We start from the raw sequence: 16,490 nt of genomic DNA on the forward strand, positions 1-16,490 counted from the left end.
GTTGAATCCAACCAAGATGCAGAACCTGGAGATATGAAGGACTGACTGTATTTATAACACACCAAAAATGATAGAATTAGCACTTTTTAAAACTTGTAGTGAAAAAGGTTTTAGATGTCATCTGAAGCTCCTAGATGCTCTTGTACAGCGTGTGCAACAGAGAAGATAGCTATTTTCTTTCTTTTTGTGTACAGTTCTATGAATTTTAATACATGTACAGATTTATGGACTTACCACCTGCTTGTACAAGACACAGAGTAGATACATGTCCCTCGTGCTATCCCTTTAGAGTCACATCCTCTTCCCACGTACATAGCTTTCAGAAGTTCTTTTAGGAAGTATATGAACAAAAAAGTATGAAGAACACCACTATATAACACTAACTAGCATGACTTCGTAGTGCAATTTCTAAGGCTTTAAATTTTCAGTGAAATTCTAGTTCATTTAGTAATATCAATAACACCAAAAATATTCAATAAGCAACTCACAGGGCCTTGCAGTCAAGACTTGCATTTCTCCACAATATTCACAGAGGATGATATAGTCTAATTTCATCTGGATACTACCTGCATCTTTAGACAGAAATGGTTAGTAATATTGGAGAATATTTAAAAAGACCCCAGAATTAGAATTTTCTCCCATTTTCTGCTTGCCTAATTCTTTCAGAGAGTTGAGATTTAGAAATGAAAATCATAAAATAGAAATGAAATATCAATGTAACACAAACAGGAGTAAACCCTTTTGCCCAAAAATGGGGTTTTACTAGTCTTTCACCAGGCATACCACCACTATGGGAAACAGTAACAGTTAAGACTAGGAGACATTAAACAGGTATGAGAAACATAAGTGGGGAAAGTCAAATACAGGAAATAAGCTGATGTAGTTCTTGTTGAATTATTTAAGAGCAACATTTTAATTCTATCCAACTCTACAGAAAAGCCTATGTCTTTATATATTTTCGCTGCAATAGCATCATGCCACAGATTGGGTAATTTTTAAAGAATGTAGGGCTGACACAATGGCTCATGCTTGTAAACCCAATACTTTGGGAGGCTGAGTTGAGGCCAGGAGTTTAAGACCAGCCTGAACAACAAAAAAGTGAGATCTCATCTCTACAAAACATTAAAAATTTGGCTGGGCACAGTAACATGTGCCTATAGTCCCAGGTACTTGGGAGGCTGAAGTGGGAGGAGCTTGAGTCCAGGATTTTAAGGCTGCAGTGAGCTATCATCACCACACTGCACGCCAGCCTGGGTGACAGAGAGATTCGGTCTCAAAAAATAACAACCAAAAAAAAAAACCACGTTTATTTGGCTCACAGTTCTAGAGACTAGGAGTCCAAGGGCATAGCACTAACATCTGGTGAAGGTCAACCCATGGCAGGAGGCATCTTATGGTGAGAAAGCATACTCAACAGTACTCATACTTTTATCTGCAGCCAACTCTGGAAATAACTAACCCACTCCTCCATAACAAGATTAATCCATTCATGAGGGCTCTACCCTCATGACCTAATTACCTCTTAAAGATTCCACCTCCTACTACTTTTTCAATAGCAATTAAGTTTCCAACACGCAAGCTTTGGGGGACATAATCAAACCATGGCAGTCTGGTAACAAAGGAAGATTATTTTAGTCATTGTGACCAAACATTAAAGAATACTTTTTTTTTTGAGTCAGTCTTACTCTGTTACCCAGGCTGGAGTGCAGTGGCACAATCTAGGCTCACTGCAACCTCCGCCTCCCGTGTTAAAGTGATTCTCCCGCCTCAGCCTCCCGAGTAGCTTGGATTACAGGCTCGCATCACCATGCCCGGCTAATTTTTGTATTTGTATTTATTTACTTATTTAGAGACGGAGTCTTGCTCTGTCACCCACGCTGGAGTGCAGTGGCACGATCTCAGGTCACTGCAACCTCCACCTCCAGGGTTCAAGCAATTCTCCTGCTTCAGCCTCCCGAGTAGCTGGGATTACAGGCGCCCACCACCATGCCCAGCTAATTTTTGTATTTTTAGTAGAGAGAGGGTTTCACCATGTTGGCCAGTCTGGTCTCAAACTCCTGACCTCAGGTGATCTTCCCGCATCAGCCTCCCAAAATGCTGGGATTACAGAAATGAACCACCGCGCCTGGCCTAATTTTTGTATTTTCAGTAGAGACAGGGTTTCCCCATGTTGGCCAAGCTACTCTCAAACTCCTGAGCAAAGTGTTGGGATTACAGGTGTGAGCCACCTTGTCTGGCAATAATACCCTTCTTAAAAAAATAATAATAATCCCCAACATAGTTGTATTTGAGAATAACAAAGAATTAAGTGAAAAGTGGGAACTTAAATAATTTGTATTAGCATAATTAATAAAAACAGAAATCCTCATTCACTGAAAAAACTCTGAGCAACTATTCTAACCAGGAGGCTGAAGTTCTGATACGACTGGTGATTGTCTCTCTAACGATTGGCCGTCTGTGCAAAATCACACTGATGATTTTCCTATTAATAACAATATACCAAATTTTATACCCCACTTATAGCAGGATGTTACTGTTAGCCAGATACTAATCGGAATACAAAACCAAAAGATACAGAGACAACTCTCAAGGAGCTTAATATCTGCATTAGAGATTTTGCTAGAAGAAGTTCATTTTACACTGCTATGAAATACAGTATGTAATTAATTATGCTACATGTAGGTATAATGAAATATAAATAAAATTCTGTAAGGAACTCTGTGAAACCTCAAAGAATGACTTTCTTTTAAAGAAACAGGGTCTCACTGTCACCCAGGCTTCAGTGCAGTAGCACCATCATAGCTCAGGTTGGAGTACAATGGCACGATCATGGCTTACTGCAGCCTCAAACTCCGAGGCTTGAGCAATCCTCCCGCCCCAGCCTCCCAAGTAGTTGAGACTATAGGCACTTGCCACTATGCCCAGCTAGTTATTATTATTTTTTTTTTGTAGAGATGGGGTCTCACTCTGTTGTCCAAACCCTTTGCCTCAAGCAGTCTCCCACCTTGGCCTTCCACTGCTGGGATTACAGACATGAGGCACCACAACTAGCCTGACTTTTCACGTCCATGTTTTCGTACATCCAGGAAACTCTTGCCTAATTTATTTCTTCATTTTTGAAAAAGAATAAAATCATTGATGGGAGAAAAAAACTCAAACCTAACCACCATTTAACCATTGGTCAAATATGTTTCTTATTGATTAGAATATTTCCCCAAGAACAAAAGGGGAAAAAAATCCCAATATATACCACAAATAAATACATTTGTCCTTACTGAAGGTAGCCACAGAGCTAGAGCCCAAAATAATTCAACGCAAAGTACAAAACAAATAAATACACTTTAAAAATCTTAAATAACAGATTATCAGCATTTTCAAACAGCAAAGACTAGAATTAAAAGTTGGTAATATGCTACACTTCAAGAAAAGGAAATTCCTTAATTAGGTCTTGCCCTAGGGAAGATTATAAAGTAGGCCTTGATTGGCAGGCACCCTCCTTTACTGATCTCTTGGTGAATTTGTCCTACTATCTATTAACCCTTCATGATACCTCTACCACTCTCTGTATACACACATACGCAAATGTGTATGTGTATGCACATTGTCCTAAGTCAGTCTTTTTCAATCTAAAGACTGAAGTGACTTTATCTTTGACTGCTGAGTGGTAACAGGAGAAAGAGAATGATTCAATTTATTTTACCTACATAGGAGCTAAAGGTTGAGGGTGTTTATTCATCCAGGGCAAGGTCTGTGCTCTAGAGCCTTAGAATTTAAAGATAATCTGATAAATAACTTGTACTAAGATGTTAATATACAAAAAACGGTTCTTAATCTCCCTGACCATAGAAATATTTATATCTTAATAGGATACAGAGTTAAAAATAAAAGCAATTTCCCCGAAAAAGAGAATTTTAGGCATTAACAAGTAGGCAAGGAGACACTGCTGGTATTCCTCAAATTATGCAAGAAAGCCTATTATCTCTCTCTTATAAATATATATGGTCTAAAAGCGGCAAATCTCTTCTGAAGATACTAAATTAACAGGGTTAGACAAATGTCCACCCAGAATATTATGTGGTACTTTGCACTGTAAAATATAGATTCAGTAAGCCCTATCTGAATAGGTATAAACTATTAAAAATCATAAGTTCGGTCAGGCACAGTGGCTCACGCTTGTAATCCCAGCACTTTGAGAGGCCAAGGCGGATGGATCACTTGAGGCCAGGAGTTCGAGACTAGCCTGGCCAACATGGCAAAACATTGTCTTTACCAAAAATACAAAAATTAGCTGGGCTTGGTGGTGGGTGCCTGTAGTCCCAGCTACTAGGGAGGCTGAGGCAGGAGAATCGCTGGAACCCGGGAGGCAGAGGTTGTAGTGAGCGGAGACCGTGGCATTGCACCCCAGCAGGGCGACAAGAGTGAAACTCGGCCTCAAAACAAAAACAAAAACAAAAACAAAAAAAAACCATAAGTTAGAAAAGTCTTCATTCCACATACATTCTTCTAAAACTATCAAGAAGTATTTTGAAAGTATGTTTTGGGAAATAGCTCATACAATTAGAATAACATAGTCACAAATATTAAAGTTAGAAAGGGTGTGATTTTATTTTATTTATTTATTTTTTTGAGACTCTACTGTCACCAGGTTGGAGTGCAGTAGTGCGATCACTGCAACCTCCGTCTCTCTGGTTCAAGCAATTCTCCTGCCTCGGCCTCTCCAGTAGCTGGGATTACAGGCATGCACCACCACACCCAGCTAACTTTCGTATTTTTGGTAGAGAGGGGGTTTCACCGTGTTGGCCAGGATGGTCTCGATCTCCTGACCTCATGATCCGCCCACCTTGGCCTCCCAAAGTGCTGGAATTACAGGCGTGAGCCAACATGCCCAGCCAGAATAGCTTTTTAGAATAACAATTTACTGTGCTCCAAACAATACCAAGCTAATTATTTTTAGGCAGAGAATCTACAGACCAAAAGAGAATTAAGATAATGGATCAATTCCATTGGACATATTATTAAGTATTATAACAATTATTAAATGTATCATTGTGATGTGTAGATCTTACCTGGATATTAATTTAAAAAGCTGAAAAAGAGCCGGGCGCGGTGGCTCAAGCCTGTAATCCCAGCACTTTGGGAGGCCGAGACGGGCGGATCACGAGGTCAGGAGATCGAGACCATCCTGGCTAACACGGTGAAACCCCGTCTCTACTAAAAAAATACAAAAAACTAGCCAGGCAAGGTGGCGGGCACCTGTAGTCCCAGCTACTCAGGAGGCAGAGGCAGGAGAATGGCGTAAATCCGGGAGGCGGAGCTTGCAGTGAGCTGAGATCCGGCCACTGCACTCCAGCCCGGGCGACAGAGCAAGACTCCGTCTCAAAAAAAAAAAAAAGCTGAAAAAGAATGAGATTTGAACACTGACTGGATGTGACTATAAAAAAGTAAAACATAAAAATTTTTAAAAGGAATAATTACAATCCCACCTACCCTCTCAAGAAAACCCTGAAGCATGATATTGTTACTTGCAAGAAAAAGAAAATGGTTTCTGGCCAGGTGCAGTGGTTCACGCCTGTAATCCCAGCACTTCGGGAGGCCGAGGTGGGAGGATCATGAGGTCAGGAAATCGAGACCATCCTGGCCAACATGGTGAAACCCCATCTTTACTAAAAATACAAAAATTAGGCAGGCGTGGTGGTGCATGCATGTAGTCCCAGCTACTCAGGAGACTGAGGCAGGAGAATCACTTGAATCCAGGAGTCAGAGGCTGCAATGAGCCGAGATCGTGTCACTGCAGTCCAGCCTGGGCAAAACAGCAAGACTCTGTCTCAAAAAAAAAAAAAAGAAAAGAAAAGAAAATGGTTTCAAATACATTGGTAAGGCTGGGGTGCGGTGGCTCATGCCTGTAATCCCAGCACTTTGGGAGGCTGAGGTAGGCAGATACCTGAGATCGGGAGTTCGAGACTAGCCTGACCAACATGCAAAAACCCCGTCTCTACTAAAAGCACAAAAAATTAGCCAGGCATGGTGGCGCATGCCTATAATCCCAGCAACCTGGGAGCCTAATACTTTGAAATATATCTATGTGTGTGTATACATATATATACATACATATGTATATGTATGTATGTATATATGAATGACTATTACTTCATATTACTTCAGCCCCGGCACAGTCTTAAAACCTTATACAACTTTTTTATACTCCTCAAATTTTCTACTGGGGCTGAGCACAGTGGCTTATGCCTATAATCCCAGCCCTTTGGGAGGTTGAGGCGGGCGGATCACTTGAGGTCAGGAGTTTGAGACCTCAAAGTGGTGGCGCACACCTGTAATCCCAGGTACTCAGAAGGCTGAGGCAGGAGAATCACTTGAACTTGGGAGGTGGAGGCTGCAGTGAGGCCAGGTCGTGCCACTGCACTCCAGCCTGGGCGACGGAGCAGAGACTCTGTCTCAAAAAAAAAAAAAAAATTCTATTGGTTCTAAGCAAAAAGGACAAAGTAGAGAAATATAAAAGGGTGCCTATCCCCTGACCTTTTAGTGTCTTTCCCCCATGGAATTTTTCATTTTTAAAAAAATATATTTTAAAACACAGACTAGGTCTTGCTATGTTGCCCAGGCTGACCCTGAACTCCTGGCCTCAAGCAATCCTTTTGCTTCACCCTCCCAAAAGTACTAGGATTACAGGCATGAGCCACCATGCCCAGCTGAAACTTCTTACAGCACTTTTTATTTCAAAAACAGGAGAAAAGATATGAGTTAGTTATGTTTTTAGCAGAAATAGGTAAGGCACCAAACATAGCCACAAGAGCAATAAGATGTCAATGACAGAGAGAGAAAATAAAGAGAGGCAAGATGTTAGACCACGCTGATAGTTGTTCAACTAGCAACTTTACCCTTTTCCCTGGTCCCCTTGAATGGGTCCTCTGTTTCCTGCCCTGCCCAGAACAGAAAAGCCACCACCAGTCACTTGGAACTGGCAGAGACCAGACTTCCATTGCCAAGAATGTTTCACAATAATAAAAGCTTATTTAACATCTGAAGGCTTAATTAGAATATTACAACAGACAAGTCTGAGTTACCTAAATGAAATAAATGAGCTACTTTCGGGGTAGGATAGTGGGGGAACCACTCTCCTTAAATGAATGTCCTTAAGGGAGAAAATATCTAGCTCTTAATTTTAGTCTCTTAGCAGACAGATATCCTAGGGAGGTTTTACTGCTGTCTGGCATGCCATTGTCTTGTAAGTCTAACAAATGAGAATGTGAGCTCATGCCCTAGGCGGTGAGTCTAAAGGCTGATGAAAGGGAATGATGAAGCAAATTAACAAAGGAGACTGCATGCTAGACAAGTAGACACATTCTTTTTTTTTTTTGAGACAGTCTCACTCTGTCACCCAGGCTGGACTGCAGTGGCACAATCTCGACTCACTACAACCTCTGTCTCCCAGGCTCAAGCAATTCTCCTGCCTCAGCCTCCCAAGTAGCTGGGATTACAGGTGTGTGCCACCACACTCGGATAATTTTTGTATTTTTAGTATAGACGGGGTTTCACCATCTTGGCCAGGCTAGTCTCAACTCCTGACTTCAAGTGACCCGCCTGCCATGGCCTCCCAAAGCACTGGGATTACAGGTGTGAGCCACCACACCTGGCCAAGTAGACACATTCTTGCCATAGTCTCTACAGTCACAAGTTCATTAGTTGGGGGGGTAGGGGGGATGGTTAATGGGTACAGAAAAATAGAATAAGATCTAGTATTTGATAGCACAACAGAGTGACTCTAGTTAATAATAATTTAACCATACAATTTGAAATAACTAAAAGAGTATAACTGGATTGTTTGTGACACAAAGAATAAACGCCTGAGGTGATAGATACCCCACTTTCCCAATGTTTAATAGGATACCCTATTACACATTGTATTCCTGTATCAAAATATCCTCTATACCCTATAAATATATACACCGATTATGTACCCACAAAAATTTTTTTAAAAAACTTTCTAAGAAATTGATCAAAATCAATCACTCCTTTTTAAATATATGTATAAAAGGTTGTTATAAAGCTCTAGTTAAGACTATCTCACCTTGGGAGCTGAAGGCAAATATCTGGCATATTCAAGTGCTATTCAAGAAAACAAAAATAATAAGGCTTTTATTAGCAGCAGTCAGTATTCATTTTTAGTGTTGTTACATATTCTTTTTTTTCCCCTTCAGACAGATTCTTATTCTGTCACCCATGCTGGAGTACAGATCCTGGCTCACTGCAACCTCCACCTCCCAGGTTCAAGCAATTCTCCTGCCTCAGCCTCCCAAGTAGCTGGGACTACAGGTGCCCGCCACCATGCCTGGCTAATTTTTGTATTTTTAGTAGAGACGGGGTTTCGCCATGTTGGTCTGGCTGGTCTTGAACTCCTGACCTCAGGTGATCCGCCCACCTCGGCCTCCCAAAGTGCTGGGATTACAGGCGTGAGCCAACATGCACAGCCGAGAGTTGTTACATTTTCTTATCCTAAGATAACTATAAACAGGTATACTTTTAAGAAATAAAACTTTGTTTTTGATGTCTAATACTTAAGAGAGTGAATGAATCAATAGAAGAAGAAGATTTAACACCCTAGCCTAGGAGAGATGAGCAAGTGAGGAGCAGGTTCCTATTTCTGACAAGGAGAACAGGGATTAAAAACAATATGAGAAATAAACAAAAAACAAGCCAACAAACACTATCAGACCACTGAACCCTAGTTGCAAGCCAGGCTTCTACACTAAGCATCCTGATTATTCCAAAGATGCCCAGAGATTCAACCCAGCCCTTCTGGCCTCTGCCAAAGAGGCACAGAAACAGCCAAGACAAGTTCCAAGAATAGTCGTGCCATACCACCCCCCTCCAACTACACTCATCCTCAGGGAGGCTGTTTCTGGGAGCATCTTGCCCTGGGACTAACGGCAGAATTCAGAAGGGCAGTCAGTTGTTACTACTGTTTCCTTCCTTATCCAACAAAACTTCAAGAAACAATAGATTAAGGAACCTGGGATTTAACCGCAATTAATTCATTTAATTGGGGGTGGTAAAACAGTTACCTCTTTTGTAAATCTAGCATTTCAGGGACTATCTGGGAAACCATGGGCACCAAAATCAACTTTTAAAATACTTAAGAGTAAAAAGTGGACAGTCCTTTTCTGCAAAGTTAGAGAGACTATGCATTAAGAGGTTATGAAACCAGTAAAAAAGTAGCTTCTGGTTGGAGAATAAGAACTTCTCATACCTCAGTCATCAGTAACCAAGGGAAAAACTGCTATTAAAACTTCTTTTCCTTAATGAATTATGGTCCATTTGGGCATCATAGACTTCTAATAGAATACCCACAATATGGGATCCAAGACTCTGGTCTCCCTACTCATTGTATGTATAAAACATTCTGCTATGTATTTAAAGTGCTATGCAAATATGCCTACACTAATATTTCTGCAGGGATATAATCCATATAAAATGGAATACACAAATTTTGGTAATAAAAGGTTCAAGTTCCAACATGCCAAAATTCTACTGAAAGTAACAACTATATTAAAGCTTGTACTGGCCAGATGCAGCAGCTCATGCCTGTAATCCCAGCACTTTGGGAGGCTGAGGCACATAGATCACATGAGATAAGGAGTTCGAGACCAGCCTGGCCAACATGGTGAAACCCTGTCTGTACTAAAAACACAATTAGCTGGGTGTGGTAGCATGCATCTGCAGTCCCAGCTACTTGAGAGGCTGAGGTAAGAGGACTGCTTGCTTGAACCTGGGAGGTGGAGGTTGCAGTGAGCCGAGATCCCACCACTGCATTCCAGACTGGGTGACAGAGAAAGACGGTGCCTCAAAAAAAAAATTGTTTGTGTAAGAAATCTTTAGAGTACGCAGATTCATGCTCCAAAAATCCAAGGCATTTTTAGTAAGCTTATAGTGTCCTTGTTCACTGTTTCAACTAAATGACCTTATAACTAAAATTAAGAACAGAGAGAATAAAAAAACTTAAGGCAAAATATCAAGATCTAGACTTTAAAAAGGAAAAACAGGCCGGATGCGGTGGCTCAAGCCTGTAATCCCAGCACTTTGGGAGGCCGAGACGGGCAGATCACAAGGTCAGGAGATCGAGACCATCCTGGCTAACCCGGTAAAACCCCATCTCTACTAAAAAATACAAAAAACTAGCCGGGTGAGGTGGCGGGTGCCTGTAGTCCCAGCTACTCAGGAGGCTGAGGCAGGAGAATGGCGTAAACCCAGGAGGCGGAGCTTGCAGTGAGCTGAGATCCGGCTACTGCACTCCAGCCTGGGTGACAGAGCGAGACTCCATCTCAAAAAAATAAAAATACAAATACAAAAATTAGCTGGGTATGGTGGGCTGGGCGGGTGTGGGGGGGGTGTGCCTGTAATCCCAGCTACTCGGGAGGCTGAAGTAGAAGAACTGCTTGAACCCGGGAGATGGAGGTTGCAGTGAGCTGAGGAGCCACGATCATGCCACTGCACTCCAGCCTGGGCAATAGAGCAAGACTCTGTCTCAAGAAAAAGAAGAACATCTAAAATAAAGCCTTCTTATAGGAACAAATAATGTTAATACCCACTGACTAAGTCACTAAATCTGAGGATTACCCAGATTACATAACTTTTGACGTCAGAGTATAAAAGAAAAGGAGCATTGATAAAACAGTGGAAATTAGGAAACACGACTACATTAACCATAGTTACATCCTAAGTAGGAATACAATTTAATGAGTCACCAGTTTAAAATGTGCAAAACTCAGACCTAGAAGGGTAAGGCTTGTATAATGTTGTCCAATTATTTAAAGTGCTCAGATAATTCCTCCACATGAGGATTAACTCTGCAATTCTAAGCTTCCTACCCAACGTCCCAATCTCATAATAGGCAATCACACTATACTAATTATGATTATCATGATTTATACTCATTGGAATACTGATTATTTCACAAGTCAAGTGTCTAAGCAATTTGGAGCTTGAAAAGGCAAGAAAATAAAATTTAAAAGCCAGGGATATTCAATATATAACGTTATATAATGTAAATATTAGGAACCAAGAGCAACAGCTATCTTATCTATCTATTTTTCTGTAATAGAAAGTACCTAGGAAGAACAGGCCCAGAGTTAGGGGGTACTAAGATAAGTAAGACATGGTCCCTGGCCCTCAAGAACCTCACGTACTGATATGGTAAAAACAAAAAAGTAAATCAGCTATTATAATACAGAGATATGGCCTGAATGTTTCTGGTATCATATAGCAAGAGTGTCTACTAGTATAGACAAAAGCAGAGAAGGCCTCTTGAAAGAGGATTCTTGGCCTGAGTCTTAAAGGAAACTCAAGAATTAGCCATTGAATAAAAGCAGGTTAGCATATAAAATAGTACAACTGTGATATATATTAATACTCTATTCATTCATTCAAGAAATATTTCTTGGCTGGGCATAGTGGCTTATGCTTGTAATCCCAGGACTTTGGGAGGCCGAAGCAGGAGGATGGCTTGAGGTCAGGGGTTCAAGACCAGCCTGCACAACATGGTGAAACCCTGTCTCTCCTAAAAATACAAAAAATAAAAATAAAAATTAGCCAGGTGTGGTGGCACATGCCTGTAGTCCCAGCTACCTGGGAGGCTGAGGTGGGAGGATCACTTGAGCCTAGGGAGGTGGAGGTTGAGGCTGTAGTGAGCCATGCACTCCAGCCTGGGTGACAGAGTGAGACCCTGTCTCAAAAAAAAAAAGGAGGGGGGGAATACTTCTGGACCACCTACTGTATGCCAGAGACAGGCCCTATTTACAGGCCCACCCACCTGTACTTTAGCATGGCTACAGCCTCAGGAGCTGGATGAGACTGGGAATGTACCAAATTATGAAAGCCTTGGATGCTCTGTTAAGGAGTTTGGACCTCGCTCTAAAGATGGTAAGAAATCAATAAAAGCTAGTAAGCAAGGAAGCAAAAAGATCAGAGTTGTATACTCCCTGACTCAGGCTTTCTTATACGTTCCCTCTGAGGAGCTGCCATGAAGGCTCCAGAGGAGAGGAGGGAGCTGATATGCCCCATGTTTCACAGATACTGCATGAGTCTCTGCTGCTAAGGCCTACCACCTCTCTACCCCCACGTTCTATCATCAGACTTCACTAGTGGAATAAAAAGGTCCAGTATCAGTAGTAGGTAGGAAACAGAAAAGTAACAGAGAAGAAAGAGAGTTCCTGTGGTCAAGGTGCATAAGGGTCACCTCCAGGGAACTATTCATACTTTAAACAGAATATTCTACCAACAAAATAATACTAGAGGATATTAAAACATCTGATAACAAAGTAAAATTTATGTTGTGTGTATTTTATCACAATTTAATTTTTTAAAAGAAAAAAACTATCTGAAATTTAGGTGAAATATTTTTCTATTCTGTCATTTTAAATGATAAAGATCAGTTCAGAGTATATTTAATAATAATTCCCCCATTCTTCCTTCACATTTAAAGAATTCTTCCAAGTCCACCCCCTACCACAAAGCTAAATGTGCAAAAATGCAAAAAGTGTGATAATTATTTAATTGGGGGAGAGAAGAGAATCATGTCCCAAATGGACAACATCCAATAACCAACTATCCTTGAGACTTGCAATGGTGCAAACTGCCACCAAAAAGAATGCACATGGATTTGGACACATTCTGACAGTACAGCTGTCTGTCCAGGCATGCTGCTGAAAGAACAGTACATTCCTCCTTGTTCCATCCTCCACCCACCTTAAGCCCCATTATGAAAGGCAGTCTAAACAAAACTGTCATATTTAAGCCTCTAATACATGTGTGTTTTCAATAAGATCAGCTAGGTAAAAATAGTGGCAGTAAACCCCTCCAACACTGCCCTAAGATTAAGAGTCTGAAGATTTCTGAAGAGGAAAATAATTTTGGTAATGTATATTTATTTGTCAAAAGTTTTGACTTGAGATTGCAATCTAGGTGCAAAGAAAGGGAAATAAGTTACTAACTTTCAGAAAACTGATACAGTATGGTAGAGGAGTGAGTACCGAGAATCAGAGTAATGGGGTCTGAGTCCTAAATAGCTAACCTATCAGCAGCTTTGTGACCTTGGGAAAACTGCCCAACCTCTCTGAGCTTCAGTTTTCTCATCTATGAAACAAGATTAATGATGCTTACACCATCTATATCATGGTGTTGCTGTGAAAAGCAAAGAGCTAAATGTAATCCTAAATCAGCACACTGTAATGCACCCACTCAATAATCTCAATTTCATGCAACTCTTTTTGAATACCATTTTATATTTCCAGTTCATCCTTTCTAATACATAAATTAATATAATCTTGTGACCCCACCAGATCTCCCATCTACTGACCACTATCTTTGAACTATCTTTTCTTAATTTTTATTTTATTTTTGAGACAGAGTCTCTGTCGCCCGGGCTGGAATGCAACGGCGTGATCTCGGCTCACTGCAACTTTTGCCTCCCGGGTTCAAGCAATTCTCCCGCCTCAACCTCCCGAGTACCTGGGACTATAGGCATGTGCCACCATGCCCGGCTGTTTTTTTTTTTTTTTTTTTTTGTATTTTTAGTAGAGATGAGGTTTCACCATGTTGACCAGGATGGTCTTGATCTCCTGACCTTGTGATCCGCCTGCCTCGGCCTCCCAAAGTCCTGTGATTACAGGCATGAGCCACCGCACCTGGCCTATCTTCAAACTCTCTTTTCACTGTTCCTCACCCTGTGAAGTCCTCTCCTCTCCTTATCAGCTTAAGTTCCATGGTCCATCATTATAATCACTCGCTCCTCTATCACTTGGACATACTCACTTTGCAGAACCACAAGCCGGGTAAATTCAACTATTCTCCTACTCCTAAAGTGAAGGTGGCTGGAGAAAAAAAGCACAAAACCAAGCTGACTGGCCTCACTTTTAACTCAGAACCTTTAGCCTCAAATGAGCCCTTAACACTGCCTGGTGATCATACTATATTTCTCTAGTCCATTCGCTTTCCCACTTTTCTAGACAATTATATGCTCTCCTCTCTTTTCAAACGCCTAATAGCTTCCTTTCTTACTAAGCCAATGACCTGGCTTAGAAAATTAAAGTTGGCTTAGAAAATTAAAGTAATCAGAGAAGATCTTCCAGGGTATTTGACGTTCTGTTTCTGAGCTGTTTCACTTAAGATAATGGCTTCCAGTTCCATCCATGTTGCCAAAACAGACATGATTTCATTCATTTTTATAGCTGAACAGTATTCCACTGTATATAGATATCACATTTTCATTATCTGTTTATCCTTTGATAGACACTCATAAACCTTTTAATCTTAATTGCCAGCTTTATGGTTGTGTTTATTGTTTTATTATTTTGATTTAACATTTTGCATATTTAAATTTATTTAGGAGAGTTAAGTATGCAGTGTTAGCAGAAACTTTCTTGGTTAACAGCTTATAGACTTATTAATTTTAACAAGAAGGACCAGTTTGGCTTTGTAGGACATCTGATTTATAGAATATTTTAGGATATCAGTATTTTTTTTTTTTTTGAGGTATAGAAAACTGGAAATGGACTGTCATAGTATTGCTGGTAAGAATCACTGGGGCTCTTGATTTAACAAATAACTAAGCTTTTTTTTTTCCTTTTGAGACAGTATCTCACTCTGTCACCCAGGCCAGAGTGCAGTGAAGTGGCAAGATCACGGCTAACTGCAGCCTCGATCTCCTGGCCTCAAATGATCTCCTACTCAGCCTCCCAAATAGAGAACTGCATGTTCTCACAAGTGGAAGTTGAATAATGTGTACACATGGACATAAAGTGTAGAATAGGACACTGGAGACTCAGAGGGTGGGGCAGGGGTGAGGGATGAGAAATTACTTAATGCATATGACTTATACTATTCAGGTGATGGTCCCACTAAAAGCCCAGACTTCACCACAACGTAACAAAACTGTACTTGTACCACTTAAATTTATAACAACCACAAAAACATTAGAAAGTTTAAATAAATATGTATCCCTAGAAAGTGTACAGGTTGATTTTCACTTAAAGGAAGACAGTCACAAGGCTGTTAACCTCAACAAAAAGAGTGCATCTTTCTATGTATGCATAAAGCACTCACCTCAGGTCAATTAATCACAAAGCAACAATCTAACAAAAAAAGATAATTCCTGTCTTTGTTCATGTAAAACTGAAATGATAAAAAAAAAAAATTGTAATACAAACGTAAGTTAAAACGTTGTAGAGCACTAAACCAGAAGCCAGAAGACCAAAGTTCTGGTCTTTTCTCTGCCATAACTAGATATGGGAATTTTACTGTGTTTCCATTTTGTCATCTGTAAAATTAGGGAGCAGGGGAAAAGATCACTTTAAAATTATTTCAGAGTTTTCTGAGCTTCTTCCTGACAAGCAAGGAAACTTGTGGTCTGATTCTCGAACTTTCCTAGCAGCATGGCCCCTAAATGCCAGTCTCCACTCCCGCCTCAAAAGAAGAAACCAAGAACATCTCCTGTTCTGAGACTGGAAGAGACATCATTAGCCTCTCTAGACTTGCCGAAAAAGAGAGAAAAAGAACAGCAGGAAGCAACTGAACATATTGATGAAGTACAAAATGAAATAAACAGGCTTAATGAACTGAGGGAGCAGATTTTGAAAGCAGAACAGAAAATAAACTCTGTCAACCATTTTTTTCAGAAGAGGTGAGAATTTATCGCCAAAATTCCAAGTTTTGGGGTTACAACGTTTGTCAACCATCCTCAAGTGCCTGTGCTGCTTAGGGAGAAGGACGAAGAGGGACTGCATTATCTGACCAAAGCTGAAGTGACAGAATTTGAAGATACTAAGTCAGGTTACAGAATAGACTTTTAGTTTGACGAAAATCCTTCCTTTGAAAATAAAGTTCTCTTCAAAGAACTTCATCTGAATGAGAGTGGTATTCCATCTGAATACTGAAAATACTGAATACTGAAAATACAAAGTCCACTGAAATCAAATGGAATCTGGAAAGGATGTGATGAAACATTCAAATCAAACACAGAATAAAGCCAGCAGGAAGAGGCAGCATGAGGCACCAGAGAGTTTTTTTTTTTTTTTTGAGACGGAGTCTCGCTCTGTAGCCCGGGCTGAAGGGCAGTGGCCTGATCTCAGCTGACTGCAAGCTCCGCCTCCCGGGTTCACGCCATTCTCCTGCCTCAGCCTCCCGAGTAGCTGGGACTACAGGCGCCCGCCACCTCGCCCGGCTGGTTTTTTTGTATTTTTAGTAGAGACGGGGTTTCACCATGTTAGCCAGGATGGTCTCGATCTCCTGACCTCGTGATCCGCCCGTCTCGGCCTCCCAAAGTGCTGGGATTACAGGCTTGAGCCACCGCGCCCGGCCCAGAGAGCTTCTTTACCTGGTTTACTGACCATTCTGATGCGGGTGCTGATGAGTTAGGAAAGGTCATCAAAGATGACATTTGTCCCATCCCATTACAGTACTACTTGGTTCCCGATATGGATGAT

The 16,490-nt window shown here is 40.9% G+C and overlaps 1 protein-coding gene and 1 pseudogene across 4 annotated transcripts in view; one reads left to right on the top strand and one right to left on the bottom strand.

Annotated features, from left to right (window-relative positions):
• Nucleotides 1-16,490, bottom strand: part of ABL2 (ABL proto-oncogene 2, non-receptor tyrosine kinase) — a 134,340-nt gene that overhangs the window by 68,905 nt on the left and 48,945 nt on the right. The gene's annotated exons all lie outside the window — the stretch shown is intronic.
• LOC117075974 lies at nt 15,417-16,003 on the top strand (annotated as a pseudogene).

The sequence above is a fragment of the Trachypithecus francoisi genome, unplaced genomic scaffold (genome assembly GCF_009764315.1).
Source record: "Trachypithecus francoisi isolate TF-2019V2 unplaced genomic scaffold, Tfra_2.0 Lachesis_group5, whole genome shotgun sequence".
Lineage (NCBI taxonomy): Eukaryota > Metazoa > Chordata > Mammalia > Primates > Cercopithecidae > Trachypithecus > Trachypithecus francoisi.